The sequence below is a fragment of the Colias croceus genome, chromosome 3 (genome assembly GCF_905220415.1).
Source record: "Colias croceus chromosome 3, ilColCroc2.1".
In the NCBI taxonomy this organism is placed as follows: domain Eukaryota; kingdom Metazoa; phylum Arthropoda; class Insecta; order Lepidoptera; family Pieridae; genus Colias; species Colias croceus.
This window is the reverse complement of record NC_059539.1, coordinates 12491231-12507069: the sequence shown is the minus strand read 5'-3', so window position 1 is coordinate 12507069 and position 15839 is coordinate 12491231. Positions and strand designations below refer to the sequence as shown.

Here is a 15839-nt window from a genome sequence, read left to right as displayed (position 1 = left end):
CTGGCATATCAAACCCGCCGCCATTTTGATTTTTTTTCAAAATCGCGGCGCACGATTAAAGTGGTATGTATGGATAGAGGATACATAGACAAACAAAAAATGTCTAATAACATAGTACCCTAAAGCGTCACATTACCGAGATATTTGGAGGTAAATAACAGTTTATTGGAAGAAAGTAGGTAGATTCATTACATAAAAACATACATACATTACATAAAAATGTAAATAACGTAATGAATATCTACTTTCTTCCTGTAATAATAATAATCTACCTGGGAGTGATTAGTTGGAGATAATATTATGCATATAGACACGTAATAAGTCTATTTTTAGTGTTTGTCGTACTCATAAGTGAATATTTACCTCCAAATATCTCGGTAATGTGACGCTTTAGGGTACTATGTTATATGACATTTTTTGTTCGTCTATGTGTCCTCTATCCATACATACCACTTTAATCGAGCGCCGCGATTTTGAAAAAAAATCAAAATGGCGGCGGGTCGATATGCCAGCGTCCATACAAAAAGTTTCAAACCCCTGTAGCAAAAATATCTCACTTTTGTACCAATCGTTATAATATTATACTTTAAATATTAAATTAATGAATAATTTATTATCTAAGTAATTATCCCATAATCATAAAATTAAAATAAACAAAATATTCTGATAAAAATTCGATAAATCTATCAATGTATAAGCAGAAGATGAGTCATTATAAACGTTTCATTAATTTCAATAAAGTCATCATCGCCTCCGTGGCGCAATTGGCTAGCGCGTTCGGCTGTTAACCGAAAGGTTGGTGGTTCGAGCCCACCCGGGGGCGGGGAATCCTTTTGTATTATTTTTTTAAGATTAAGGAATAAAAAATCTTTATTAATTTATAAAAAAAATGATTATTATAATTATGTGTAACGATTTGTACTTTTATTACTTCATAATATACGTTTTACTATAATGACAAATATTTTAGGCGTTTATTCATGTTATATCATCGGCCGTTTCTCAGAAATGCGTGAATCCAATCCATGTGTATAGTAGGTATGGTATATCTGTGGTATTATATTAATTAACTCTAATTGCACTTGTTTAACTATGTGCCTGTTAAATGCCAGACGATATTCAATGAAAGAAATTCATATAGAAAGCATTAAAATATTACCTTTTCTTATGATTTAATCTAAATTATGATAACATGGTTCAGTAGATTAGATTCATTAGAACCTACAATAGAGGAATCGTTCAAAATATATCAATTCTAAAACAATCTTTGACCTATTATGGCTTTTAAAAAGTAACTAAATACCTTTTAATTATTACATCCTACAATTAGTCAAACCCCATTAGAATTTAAACAGAGTGAAAATCTTCGTAATATTCCTTCAACCATTTGTCATGTCCATCGTAAAATAAAATATTTCATACCTATGTACACACTTGATGATTCCAAAATTGTGCACACAATTTTTTATATTACCATCTTAACAATAGGTATCAAAACAGCGTAGCATATTTTCAATTTCAGATCACAATTTTCCAGTACACTGTACGATGTATTTGATAAATGAAACAGCTAAAAGCTTTACTTTGTTAAAAATATACACAAGTGAAAACGTTGTTAATGACCTTTTGTGAAAGGGTAATATTGTTGGGAATTATTTCAATTTATTTTGTGCAAAAAGTAAATAAATGTTTCGGATACACAACGCGATCATTTTAACATGAACTTAAACGAAGCTTTAAAAATAAGTAACGGACAAATATGTATTTGTAATTCATATATACTTTTTTTTCTATAAAAGAAATTTGTTTTAATTAAATGCAATGTTAAACTGATGAGACGAACTTCAATATTTCATTTCCTAATATTTTCAAATAGGTACTTAGGTATAACCTCTAAATGTAAATGTGATGAAACTCAACCTAACTTTTAAACTTAAAAATGGTAAGGAATAAAAAAATCCTGGCCTAAAAATGAATGAATTCAGTGCATACGTTAAAAACCACGGAGTTGTCCACACCGGTGTAAGTATTTTTAAAGTTGGTCAATAATTTTTTAACAAACAAACACAAATCATTCTTTTTCATAACTTTAGCTTATGAATTTACATTAACATCCGTAAACCAAGCGGTGCCTGATCGAATAGCTAGTTAAAATCATTTATTACAATAATTAATTAAAATATATTTTGATGTGTTTGATTGTCAATTAAAAATCACCGGTGCAACAAAAATGGCGGTAATTAGTTTTATATCGAAATCAAAGGATTAAATATTATTCGATAATTATTAATTATTTATGCTTTTAATCCAATTCCCGTATTCGATCACGGATTGTGTTATTATGAAATTGTGTTTTTGTAATTTATTAAATTACTAGCTGTGCTACGCGGTTTTACCCGCAGACGAACCGAACTTAGTAAATGATTTTATTGATTTGTCTTCCTGTAACCATACCAATTGAATAAACACCAAAATACAACAATTTCAGTGACATTATAATATGTAGGTAAGTATACATGTTAATCAAAACCTAGTAATTATAAACTAAACATAAGCGATGCAGCGAGTCACAACTGGTATATTTCTCAAGACCACCAAAAATTTTCTTAAAATTTAAACCGATCATAAAACACGCGTATAAAATAAATACATTTCAATTAATTAACCAAAAACGCTTCCGAGGGTCTGTGGGAAGTTTCTCTCTGTCTAACCTCATATGTGTGAAAGGGATAGAACAATAATTAGACCACCCATAGATAGAAATCTTCATTAATTGTATGATATCGGTTAGTGACCATTACGTAACTAATTATGTTTTTTGTGTTGGTCAGGTCCGGATTTGGGGCCCGGGGCCTCGTATATTATGGGGCCTATAAAATAGGTATAATGTATAATACCTACTAAAATTATATACGTATAAATACAAACATTTATGTATTGAAAAATACTAGAAAGTCTTAAAGTGCTATTTATTGTCCACTCTGCAGGATTCCGATGAAATACATACCCATCATAAGACTGGCCGTGATTCGCGTTACTTCACCTTCACTAATTCATTATGAATTATTTTTAAATTAATTGTTTGTAATTAATAACGTAAGTCACTTTTTCAATAACTTATTGAGTTATATTTAATAGCTTTTTTTCAAGCAATTGCATTCAACTACATTTTAATTTATAAGAATTATTGTTTGGTACAAGTAATAAGCATCGAAATTTATTTGTTATATTATAAATTTGCACTTTCATTTGTTGTTGTAAAAATTAACGGATACCTACTTTGAAATTCACATTTAAATAAACACTGTGTCAATATTAAGTTGTTAGCAAAGTATAATGTGCCAAACAGGATTTTATAATATCAGAAAGCCTTTTTTTTAAACTCTGATGTCTATTTTTTCATCATCAAGATCTTAAGGTGCAAATAATGTACGAGGATCGCTTCATTAAATTTGAAGTTTAAAGCGTTTAGCGTTTGAAGCGATACTATTTGTTATTTACAAACATCACTACGCATCCTTGAATATAATTGGTGGAAAAGCACCCTTATTATTGCATCGAAAATCTTTTAATTCAACTTGTACCACGATATCCACTCAAGACGCGCTGCTCGTAAGTATACGATAAATCACGTTATGTCAGCGACAGATGGCTCTTGTCCAGGTTTTGTGCCATAACTTGGTACGAGGGCGTTTTTGCGCACCTGACGTGGCTATTATGTTTAATGTCACTTGTGTGCGGCTTTCGAGTTAATTTGTCTGTATGTTCATGTATTTTGAGGGCAAAAACCAGAAGAGAAACCACAGTGAAAATGCGGATAAAATAAAGACAGTAACTACATATTTTTGTGTTATATAATTATACTAGCTTTCCGCCCGCGGCTTCGCCCGCTTTGTGCTTTAAACTATCCTATCTCTCAAGTTGGATCGAACTGCACATGGTGTGCGAATTTTATTATAATCGGTTAAGTGGTTTAGGAGTCCATTGAGGACAAACATTGTGACACGAGATTTATATATATTAAGATTATGAGACAAATGTCATAATTTATTTGTAGACGAACGACAAAAAGTTGATTTCAAAAAATAGTTTTAAAATGTGCATCGAGATTGTGAATGAAGGAATACTTAAGTTTTGGAAATGTTACATTTACTAACAACAGAAAGTATTTCATATTGTTAAGAAAGAAAATCAATCTACTACTCTTCAATCGAGAAAAATTCACGTAGTATTTTACAATTCTCAAACTTTAAAGAGCAATGTAAGTGAGTATCATAAGTAGCGCCACGGGCTCAAACTAGTTTATAAATTAAAATAAAGGATGCAGCCAGCGGGAGGTTTATTTATGTGTGTTTTAAAACAATTTATGTTCGACATATGCTAGCAATACTATAGGGATAGCACGGATCGTGTCATTTTTATTTTTAAAATTTACTGATATTTATACTGTGTGGATTGTTATTTATATACACGAGATTTGATCTTTGGTTACCTACGTGATAAGATAAAGATTTTAATTGATACATGTATGCATAATCTATACTAATATTATAAAGCTGAAGAGTTTGTTTGTTTGTTTGAACGCGCTAATCTCAGGAACTAGAGGTCCGATTTGAAAAATTATTTCGGTGTTAGATACATAGCCCATTTATCGATGAAGGCTATAAGCTATATATCATCACGAAGACCAACAGGAGCGGAGCCACGCGGGTGAAACCGCGGGGCGCAGCTAGTATATTATAATACAATAATATAATTAGCTTATAATATCCTTATAATAAACAAAAATAAAATAATATATAAATATGCTAAATTTCATCAAGGCCGGTCAACGGTTCTGACATGATTGATAAGCAAATACTTACGTCCAAATTTTCGCATATTACGAACTATAGTATTAGAGGGATTATTGCTTGTGTTTTTACATAATAAAGTATGTCGACTATTTGTTGTTTAAGTGTACTTGTGTAATAAAATGTTACCGTCTGTCTTAACGCTATAGTAAAAAGAAAGTTATTGCTTAAAAATAAACACAATACCTACCTATTCCTTTATTGTCCGTCAATCAATTTATTTGTAGTCGCGAATAAAAAATATATTTTCCAAACGTCCATTCAATTCCATCCAAATTGAATTAGCCGTGAGTGTTGTTTGCATAAACAATTAACAATTTGCAGTACAATCAACTTTATATGCCTTTCGTTCATATGTGACATTTGATATATCTAGAAAAAGTTATGAAAGTATTGTATGGTTTAGTTTCAAGAATCATCAGAATGAGTTGTGAATTCCTTTTTATAATTTTTGTTTCAGTCATTTTATTTAGCTTATTTAGGTACATAGAAAATTGAAACAATAACCCAGAAAATGTAGACTGTAGAGTTAAGTTACCTACTTAATTATTTAGATTTTACGCAAGTCATTAAAACAAAAATAAAAAGTTACGAGTAGATAATATGCGTGTTTGCAATCACGTATTATTTACACGCTCTTAAATTTAAATCAGCCCAAAGAAAATGAAAACTATGAGGCTTACTGTAAATTGAGTCAGAACGTCTATACAAGTCATCTATACTAATAATATTATACAGCTAAAGAGTTTGTTTGTTTGTTCGTTTGAACGCGCTAATCTCAAGAACTAGTGGTCCGATTTGAAAAATTCTTACGGTGTTGGATAGCCCATTTATCGAGGAAGCCTATAGGCTATATTATATCATTACGCTAAGACCAACAGAAGCAGAACCACGCGGGTGAAAGCGCGGAGCGCAGCTATTACCTAATAAACGCCCATATTCCAAACAAACTCCCATAAGACCATAAAATGAACAATTCTAAATAAAATACAATACAATTTTACACACTCAAACTTGCGGCGTTCCAGTTAATGCATAATCATAAAAATAACATACAAATGTTTTCACAGTTGCGAAATTTGGGCTATTTCCAACGCGTAGTTAAAGTTAACCGTGGTTTAAACTTAATAACGATGCGATTAACGCTCGTGGAGCACCTTTGAGGTTCCAGTTATACGTTTTATTACAAGCTTTCATAATATTTGGACGCTTTTAACAATATATCAATATACGATTATTCATCTCATAGTAGGTACTTGTTTACCACCAGATAGAAGCTTTCAGGTTATTTTAAAAGCAAAAATGCAAACAAAAAACGTATCTTTTTGTTTTTATAATGAAACACGTGAATGTTAGTAATAGACTAACGTTTATTTTCATTAATTTTTTTTAATCAAATACTAGTCATAATGATAAGTGATAACATAGAAATGATCAAGTAAAACTGTAAACATTATTAAACTATAAATTAACTAACGCAATCATTCATGAAAAAGTAACCAGTAACCACATCTGTACACACCTATGACGTCACGCGTCACGTAAACACGGCGACTGTAATGCACCCACGATCTACATACAGCGTGTTTTTACTTTTTATTAATATCACCTTTTACCTGGTTACCGCGAGTTTGTGCCATTTCACCTGACAGCTGACAGAACTGTGACGTACCTATATCTGATGTTTTGATGTACGTACATTGTTTGAGAACTTGTATGAATGTTATTAATTTTAAATGTATTTTTTGATCTGTTGCGGATGCTGTAGGTAAGCGTACTAACTTACGCCAGCGGTGGTTTGGTAAAATAAATAATTTATGTGGTAATCCGGACTTATACGATTTAAGTGTAACTATTTGACAAAGTTTATTCAAATTCTATAAATCTGTTAAAATAATTTTGATTAAATGATAGACAAATAGTTTATAGTTTATACCAGCTAGTTAATAGTTTTTCTTTTTAATTTTCATTTCCTCGCATAAATCCCATACTGGTAAATGGTAATATTTCGTACTTACCTAGATAATGAAATATCAAATAATCAATCACATGAAGAAAATAAAAGTGATTCAAGAGCGAAATATACTTCTACTTAATTCCCTTATCCCTATTTGGATACAAATATTAATTTTACATTAATCTTTTCCTAACCTTACTTAACTCGAACGTATTGATTTTTCAACAGTTTAAAAGTCAAGTTCCATGACGTCATCAAATCCCTGAGCGAACAGATCCGCGGGGCGAGGCAAGTGTAACGCTCAGTAAGTTTACGGTCCACAAAGGGCTGCCCGACGCCCTCAAAGCTCGTTACACCGTATATAAAACGTAGGGTTGTCACTTGTCACTTAAGACTTTTTTTTTACTAAAACGAAGTATTACGAAAACTACTTTTTTATTGTAGAGCTGTTTTCCCAATTTTATAAAAACCTTGACTTATTGTACCTAAAGTTTCAATTTATATTTCTAGCAAACCACTAGCAAACTATATTTTGTGTAAGTTCTGATTTCAATTCCCTGTGGAGACGAAAATTTGTCAGTCAATCTTACTTACTTTACCCTACAGAAAAATACCGCTTAAGTAAACAGTTCAAGTACACTGTACAACTGCACCATTCTCACAGTATAATTATTTTATAAATGCACAGATATAATCATAAACAAAAAAAAATTAAACGTAGCAACCCTATCAAAAGGTAGGGTTGGTTTTTACACGTTCACGGAAAAGTATTTTCTTTTTCACCGTAAATATCGCTTATTTGTTGCCTCGTAGTTATGTTCAAACATTTTTACGACGAACCTCACTAAATATAGGAATACTATTCACTCTTTGCTATTTTCTTACGCAGACATAAATACAAGCGTTACAAACAAGTATATATTTAATCTATAGGTACATACATATAATAAGGGTCAATTCCGTACATTGAAAATATTGAAAAAATAAATAGCAGGGGGTATTACTGGATCGATACCAAACCCAATTATGTGATTAAAAATATTTTTGTATGTTCAGGCATCACGTAAAAAGTATCGGTTTGATTTCGGTGAAACTTGGTATAATTAAACCTTATTATCCTGGGTATAAAATGGGATACTTTTTATCCTAAAAAAAAACGTAGAAAAAAAATAAATCTTAATTTTTCTTAATTTTTCCACGCGGACGGAGTCGCGGGTGGAAGCTAGTATAATAATAAAATTGGCTGAGGAAAAAAGTTGATTGATATTACACGAATTATAATAGAAATTTTATTTCTATAACGTCTTTTATACTATTTCCACCAAATATATAAAATCAAAAAATCCCAAGCAAAAAACAGATAAGCCTTTCATGAGGAAAAATCTCATTGAAATCGGTTCGACAGTTCCGCTTCCGTGCATATTAAAAATTTAACTAACTTGATAGTAAAAGCTCACGATCACACGATAACTACTATTTGAATAATTTTATTTTATTATAATATAAGTTATTACCTACTACTTTTATTTGATTACAATCTACATTTTATAATATTTAAATGCAATATTTTAAATGTCTTCAGTATGTAGCTTAAAATAATATAAACAGAGTAGATATCCCGTGTGAAAAACAGATTAATCTAAATAAACAATTGAATGGACAATAATTACAAAGCTATTTAACTAAATCAAAACCAATAGCTATCGTTTTAAAAGCATTATGTTATTGCTTCGTAATTTCAATTTACTTCGTGTAAAAGTGGAGCCCCTCTATCAGCGATTTAAATTTACACATTAAACATTTTTTTAAGGTCCTCTCCAAGACAAGAAAGAAAATGAAGATTGATAATGTTTATGTTGATTTTCATCTTCTTTCTTGAATCTATACTAATATTATGAAGCTGAAGAGTTTGTTTGTTTGAACTCGCTAATCTCAGGAACTACTTGGTCCGATTTGAAAAATTATTTCGGTGTTAGATAGCCCATTTACCGAGGAAGGCTATAGGCTATATCATCACGCGAGCGGAGCCACGCAAGTGAAACTAGTGATGTTATAAAGCCATCTCATCTCAAATTTTAAGAGAAGCCAAAAACTTATTACAAAATTTATGTATTCCATTTATTCTCTCCTCATACAAATAACTTAACAGGAATATAAATCAGTAAATGTATAGAATTAAAAGTTAATTTTTAAGTATTTTTATTTCGAAAACCCGTCTACACTTTTATAGTTTTGAATTTAAAAACAATAGTTCCATAATGTTCTGTACCTACAAATTCAATATCTTACAATCAATAAAATTACTTGTAATTACTTAGATACTAAATGTTCAGTGAGTTGTAACTTGTAATAATATCAAAATCCATATTTATCGTTTAATTAATAATAATCGCTATCAGTCAGACCAAAACATAATTGAAAAAGGTCAACTCGATAATACTCGAATGATTTTTAATATTCGTACAATTGAGAGCGGTTGAAATGGAATCATATAAAATTGTAAATTTTGCTGCAATTTGTTTTCAATCAACAATCTTTAAAAACAAATAGCATTTTTATTAAATACTTACTGGCTTTCCGCCCGCGCCTTCGCCCGCTATATCTTAAGATAAGATAAGATAAGATAGCTTTTTATTTCAGATCAAACTTAAGTCTAAAGCGCGTCACACACGGTGAAGATACCATAATATTCCATGTTAAGGCTCTCCACTATAAAATATTACAGTATCTCAAGGTATCCGGCATCAGCGCTCCGACCATCACCTTTCCTCCTGCCACCGCGCACCACCCGCCCGCTCTGTCTAAAACCTAATAAATTATATACAAAAACCTTCCTCTTGAATCACTCTATCTATTAAAAAAACTACATTAAAATCCATTGGGTAGTTTTAAAGATTTAAGCATACAAAGGGATATAGGGACAGAGAAAGCGACTTTGTTTTATACTATGTAGTGAAAACAGCCCATTTAAGTTATGATGATTTTCTTGAGAGAATTATTATGACATAATAATATAACATGTTATTATTTTGGATACTTTTACCTACTGATAAAAATTTGAAAAACTGACTACATAAATAATTAATCTAATTACCTCAATCATTTTGAAATAATCTGTATAAAGTTAAGAACTTTTTGTATTTTTACTTTGGTAGTTTCAAGAAATGTTATATTTTAACGGTTTAAAATGCGTTTTAATTCGCTGAGAGCATCTCAAAGGGTAGCAATCTTGTTACAGTTAATGAATAAACTAACTGTTCCTCATAAATTGGACACTCGCCGGGAGCCATCTCTTATAATTTCGTTTGCTTAGCGTTTTATTTGATTAAAATTAATAGTACCTACTCTGTTTAAAATTTCTTATTTTAGTTTTTAAAAGGGAATATCTGTACAATTCTGGTTAATGTAGAGTTTGGAAAGACGAGTCAAGTAGAGAGCTATGTATAGTAAAAATCTTGAAAAATATGAATGAATGAATGAACAACACCTGACCAATTCAGCCACCCGTGATCCCTAAAAATTTATTTAAAAATCTATTTTGTTAGCCTTTGATGAGGGATCCCTAAAAATAACTAAAACCATTCCATTTCCATAAACAAGATCTGTGTCTGACAGTTTGTACGATACTTTAACAATATTTTTATTGTTATTTTACTAAGAAGATCACTTTAACCTTGAGGACGGATAGGTCTTGATAGACATGTATATTATACCTAAAAAAATGGAATATTTTTCATAGATGCTGAACTGTTATTGGTCGTAGCGTGATGTAAAGTTTCTTACTAGATAAATGGTTACCGAATACTTCGATTTCTTTCGATGTTATTACATCTATTTCCTGGTATTAGGGTGCCAACTGAACAAACATAAATAAACGAACTCTTCTCAAACCCATTTTAGGACTTTACTTTAAATCAAGAATTCAAACTAATTTTAATTTAATAAAATGCAAATTTTCAAATAAATACTGATGAAATATTAGGGCACGAGGCCAGTAACGGCGAGAGATATAAACCCTGCGGGGGATGTTCAAAAAGCTTATTAACTTAGATAAGCTGGTTTACCACTACAGTAGCTGAGATATTTGCGTAATATCATGGCATTTTACTTTGATTCAGTTTGTTTGTTATTCCTTCACATAAAAACTGCTGAACCGATTTTCATGAAATTTAGCACACGCAGAGATGATAACTTGGATTGACACATACGATAGAATAACATGAAAATATGAGTTTTCTTTGGACTACACGGGCGAAGCTGTGGGTGATAAGCTAGTATCACATAATTATGATGCTGTTTAATTTCTTAACATTTTAAAAATTAATGCTTTTTACTGATTACCTATCGGATAGACAGCAACGCGTGAAGCTCAATCATGACGTGGTTAGTGGGGAATTGTCGGTTAATTATGGCGTTCCTCAGGGCAGTGTCATCGGCCCCACCCTTTTCTTGCCTTACATAAATGATTTATGTAACCTATCTCTTTTTAATGGGAAGATCGTATCATTTGCCGACGATACCGCGCTATTTTTTGTTGGTGACACTTGGGACGATGTGTTCAAATACGCTCAGGATGGATTTAATAAAGTCGGGCATTGGTTACGCCAAAATATCCTAACCCTAAACATTTCCAAAACTAAATATATGGTCTTCGCTCATAAGGTCAATCTACTACCACCTCCTACACTCGTAATATCAGCTCATACTTGTCCCCCAAATCACGTGAACTGTAACTGTCCTGTACTAGAGAGGACTGAAACTATAAAATACCTCGGTACCACTATCGACCAATTTTTATCTTTTAAACCCCACGTAGACACTCTAGTGTCCAGACTACGAAAATTGATTTATATTTTCAGAAGTCTTAGACATGTTGCTGACAGAGAGGTGATAAAAATTGTATATTTTGCACTTTGTAATTCACTGATAGATTATTGTGTTACATCTTGGGGCGGTTGTGCAAAGTCACACCTTATTGAAGTTGAAAGAGCTCAACGTGCCATACTTAAAGTGAGTGCTGGACTTCCATATCGTTACCCCACGTTAGAGCTCTATAGGATGTGGGGTGTGCTTTCGGTTAGACAAACATTCATACTTCACACCATTATGAAGCAACATTCAAAGCTGGTATTTGACCCCACTTTACTCAAGAATAAGCGCCATAATAACACAATTTGTTCATCTACCGCTTTTTCATCAACTCATTCACATAATTTCTTTTGCTTTATGGGACCCTTTCTTTATAATAAAATAAATAAGAAATTAAACATTTATCCCTTGAACAATTACAACTGCAAAAAGACAGTTTCTACTTTTTTGAAATCACTGGATTACCAACAAACCGAAGACCTTCTTAAAGACCTCATTTAAAATTACTCTAGAATCTTTCTGCTGCAATTTAAGAACACTTTATATAAACTGATATAAACATATAATCACACCTACACATATGATTAATCACACAAACATATACACTTGCGCACACACTCACTCACACACACTCACACACACACACACCCACTCATGCGCGCACACACACACTAGCATACTCACATTCATACCTTTAGGATTTGGTAGGATTTAAATTAAAATTAAAATATATTTTTCTTTTCTCTTTATTTTTTTGTATTAGTGTTTTTTAAGTAAAATTGTCTTCTGATAAGATTTGTATAACTTTATGCATTATTTAGGTACGTACACTTGTGTATTCTCGTATGATATCCGCGAGAGGGGCTGGTCTATGTAGTCTATTTCAGGCACCAGTTTCTCACAACGTTATCTTCTACTATACATTGTGTAGTATTACTAAGTTTTTGTAACCTTTTAATGTTGTGAGAACCAAATAAAGACGATTTTATTATTATTATGTCTCTCTCCATAATACACGGGTATCGCCGTAAGGATGATACCCGGTCCTTTGGAAGGCTTACGTGGGGACACAGGTCCAACACGCAGAGGCCCTTTAGAGAATTTAATGTGTTGTGGGACACCAGCCGCAGCCTGCCCATGGCTGCACTATAGAGATACAGCCCTGGGCAGTCCGCGGCCAATGTAGGACTATTGCAGAAAAATGGAAATGAATAAAACTGGGTTATGGAAGAGGGTGTTAGATGGACTGGTATATTGGGTCTATGGGGGCTATGGACGTCTGCCTTTTCAATATTAAAAATTGAAAATTATGGCAGACGGTGACTCGCCAGTTCGGTCGATGGGCTCCCAAAAAGGTTACCGATAATGGCAACAAGGGGGCAACATCAGCTGAACGGCTGGGGGTGTAGAGAGGTGCGGCACCGGTTTCACCATCGCGAGCCCGCGGGCCCGGAGCGGGTTTCCCCGCTATTACGCCATTAGACACTTCCACCCCCGAGCATATAGCTCTAGCGGCTCCACTCTGGACGGCCAACAAAGGCAAGCCAGAGGTGGGGGATCCTGAACCTCGTCATTGTTCACTCCGAACTGCCACCGGGACAGCCCAGAGGTGAGGACAGGGACCTCCCCCGGGAGCGCTCGGTCCCGAGGGGTCGCTACTCCCCAACACCTCGCCACAAGGTGCCCTGCGGGGTGACTGACTGCACGGTTGGGATATCTATTGTAGAAATGCCAACCGGGGGCGATGGGGTCGTCACATCCCTACGCCTTTATTATTATTATGTATCTCAATTCCATAATACACGGGTACCATCATAAGGAAGGTACCCGGTCCTTTGGAAGGCTTACGTGGGGACACGGATCCAACACGCAGAGGCCCTTTCGAGAACTTTACTGTGTTGTGGGACACCAGCCGCAGCCTGCCCATGACTGCACTATAGAGATACAGCCCTGGGCAGTCCGCGGCCGATGTAGGACTATTGCAAGATAAGGAAACAAAATAAACTGGGCTATGGAAAGGGATGTTAATGGACCGGAATTTAGGACTATGGAAGACTATGGCACCTGCCTTTCTACTAAAATATAGCAAAAAATTGTTGGCAGGTGGTGACTCGCCCTCTCACTGTGTGGGCCCCCGAAACAAGTCGCTGCAATAGTGCGACAAGGGGGCAACATATTGTGAGCAGCTAAGGGTGGAGAGGCGTCCCTGGACTTTAAACTCCGATCACGCGCTCCCTGAGGATCCAGCATCACGTGCCCACTCGCCACTTACGCTTCGCATCCACCCTTCGAGCTAAAAGCTCTCGCGACTCCACTCTGGCCGGCCGGTTAAGGCAAGCCAGAGGTGGGGGTCCTGTCCTCGTCAGGCTTCACTCCGACCGGCCGGTGAAGGCAAGCCGGAGATGAAGACAGGGGCCTCCCCCGGGAGCACTCGGTTCCCGCGGGGTCGCTACTCCCCGACACCCCGCCACAAGGTGTCCTGCGGGTTGACTGATTGCACGGGTGGAATATCTATTGTCACGTAGACAATAGATATTCCAACCGTGGGCGATGGGGTCGTCACATCCCTACGCCCTTATTATTATTATTATTTAACAATTATCATAAGGAGAATTCTTTGCCATGGCAGGCTCATTTTATCCTATATAAGACTCCGTTAATATTGAATTTGCGTCTTAGAAAACAAAGGAATTTATTAAAAGCTTATTTTATATCTGTATGTGGTCGACTATCCTTTTTTCTATGACTTGTAAAACTAATGTTTTATATAACGTCAAATAAATTAATAAGTTGTATTGTGATTCAGTAATCAGTTCATCTTTGCTTTATTCGAAACAGATTTTGAAAAAGAGGTTTTTTTTCTCCTTTTAAGATATATTTTTTAATGTCAGGACAATTAGAGAATTTTATGCTTTATAAAATATTAGTAGAAGTATAGAACATTTTACATATATACTTAGTTACCTACATAGTCTCACCATAAACTATAAAATAAAAAATTATCATTATCAACTTTACATAACACCATGATAAATTGCAATCCCTACACATCCCTGAAGATTTGAAAACAAAAAGTCCAAAGTCCAAACCTTTTAGACAGTCCCTGATGGGCGAACTACACATTATATAATATATTATCCGTGCAAGTGACATAAGCGACTCCATTTGCTGAGCCAACCTGCTTTTATGTGTAAACTTGCGGCATATATCATATTCAAAACTTTTTCCACGCAAAAACAGGCTTGATAAACGGATTTGTGTTTATTTTTTACGGACGGCGGCCATTTTGAAATCTAAAATTTAATAGCTCGTGTAAGAAAAAAAGATAAGGAACTTTAGAAATTCATAAACTTTTAATTATAAATGGATTGTGTAAAAAAATATATTTTTTTATTGTTATGGTTGTCAGAATATATATTTTTTTTATAACATTTAATAATTGTATAAGTACTTATTTAAATAATTTTTCATCCATTGTTCGATACTAAAACAGGCTCTTCAAATTTTTCATTGGATTGGGAAATGGTGTGATTTATTGGCCTTTCAGGTAATTGTAAGCTCTTTTTTAAAAACCTCCATATTGGAGTTGTTCAGAAATACGCACATACTTTCAATTTATTAATTACTAGCTTACCGCCCGCGGTTTCGCCCGCTTTGTCTAAGACCGAATAAATTATATACTAAAACCTTCCTCTTGAATCACTCTATCTATTAAAAAAAAACGCATCAAATTCCGATGCGTAGTTTTAAAGATTTAAGCATACAAAGGTACATAGGGACAGAGAAAGCGACTTTGTTTTATACTTTGTAGTGATTAAACCAATGCAAACTATTTGAACATAGCTTTAAATTCAACCATTACCATTAGCACCTAATTCGCATCAACGCAAAGATCCACCACATTTCCGATTCAAACTCGCAACAGTAATTTAATTACGCTAATTGAAAATTAAAAATTGTCAAAGAGCAAATCCGAAAAGATTTAATTAATCCCCGGCGGAACATTTAACGAACGGCCGTAGTACAAAGTTTGAGGTGATTAAAAGCCTTTACATGTCAAATGTTTGTATCTCGAAGTAAGTTTAAGAGGAATGTAAAGGACTAACTTTCTGAATAGGCTTGTCGCCTCGCCTGCGTCCTTATTGCGTGTGAGTGTGGGG

At 33.8% G+C, this 15839-nt stretch overlaps 1 non-coding gene across 1 annotated transcript; it reads left to right on the top strand.

Annotated features, from left to right (window-relative positions):
- Nucleotides 1–749: 749 nt before the first annotated feature.
- On the top strand, nucleotides 750–823 carry Trnan-guu. The gene has a single exon. It is a non-coding gene; the product is annotated as a tRNA-Asn (tRNA).
- The last annotated feature ends 15016 nt before the right edge of the window (nucleotides 824–15839 follow it).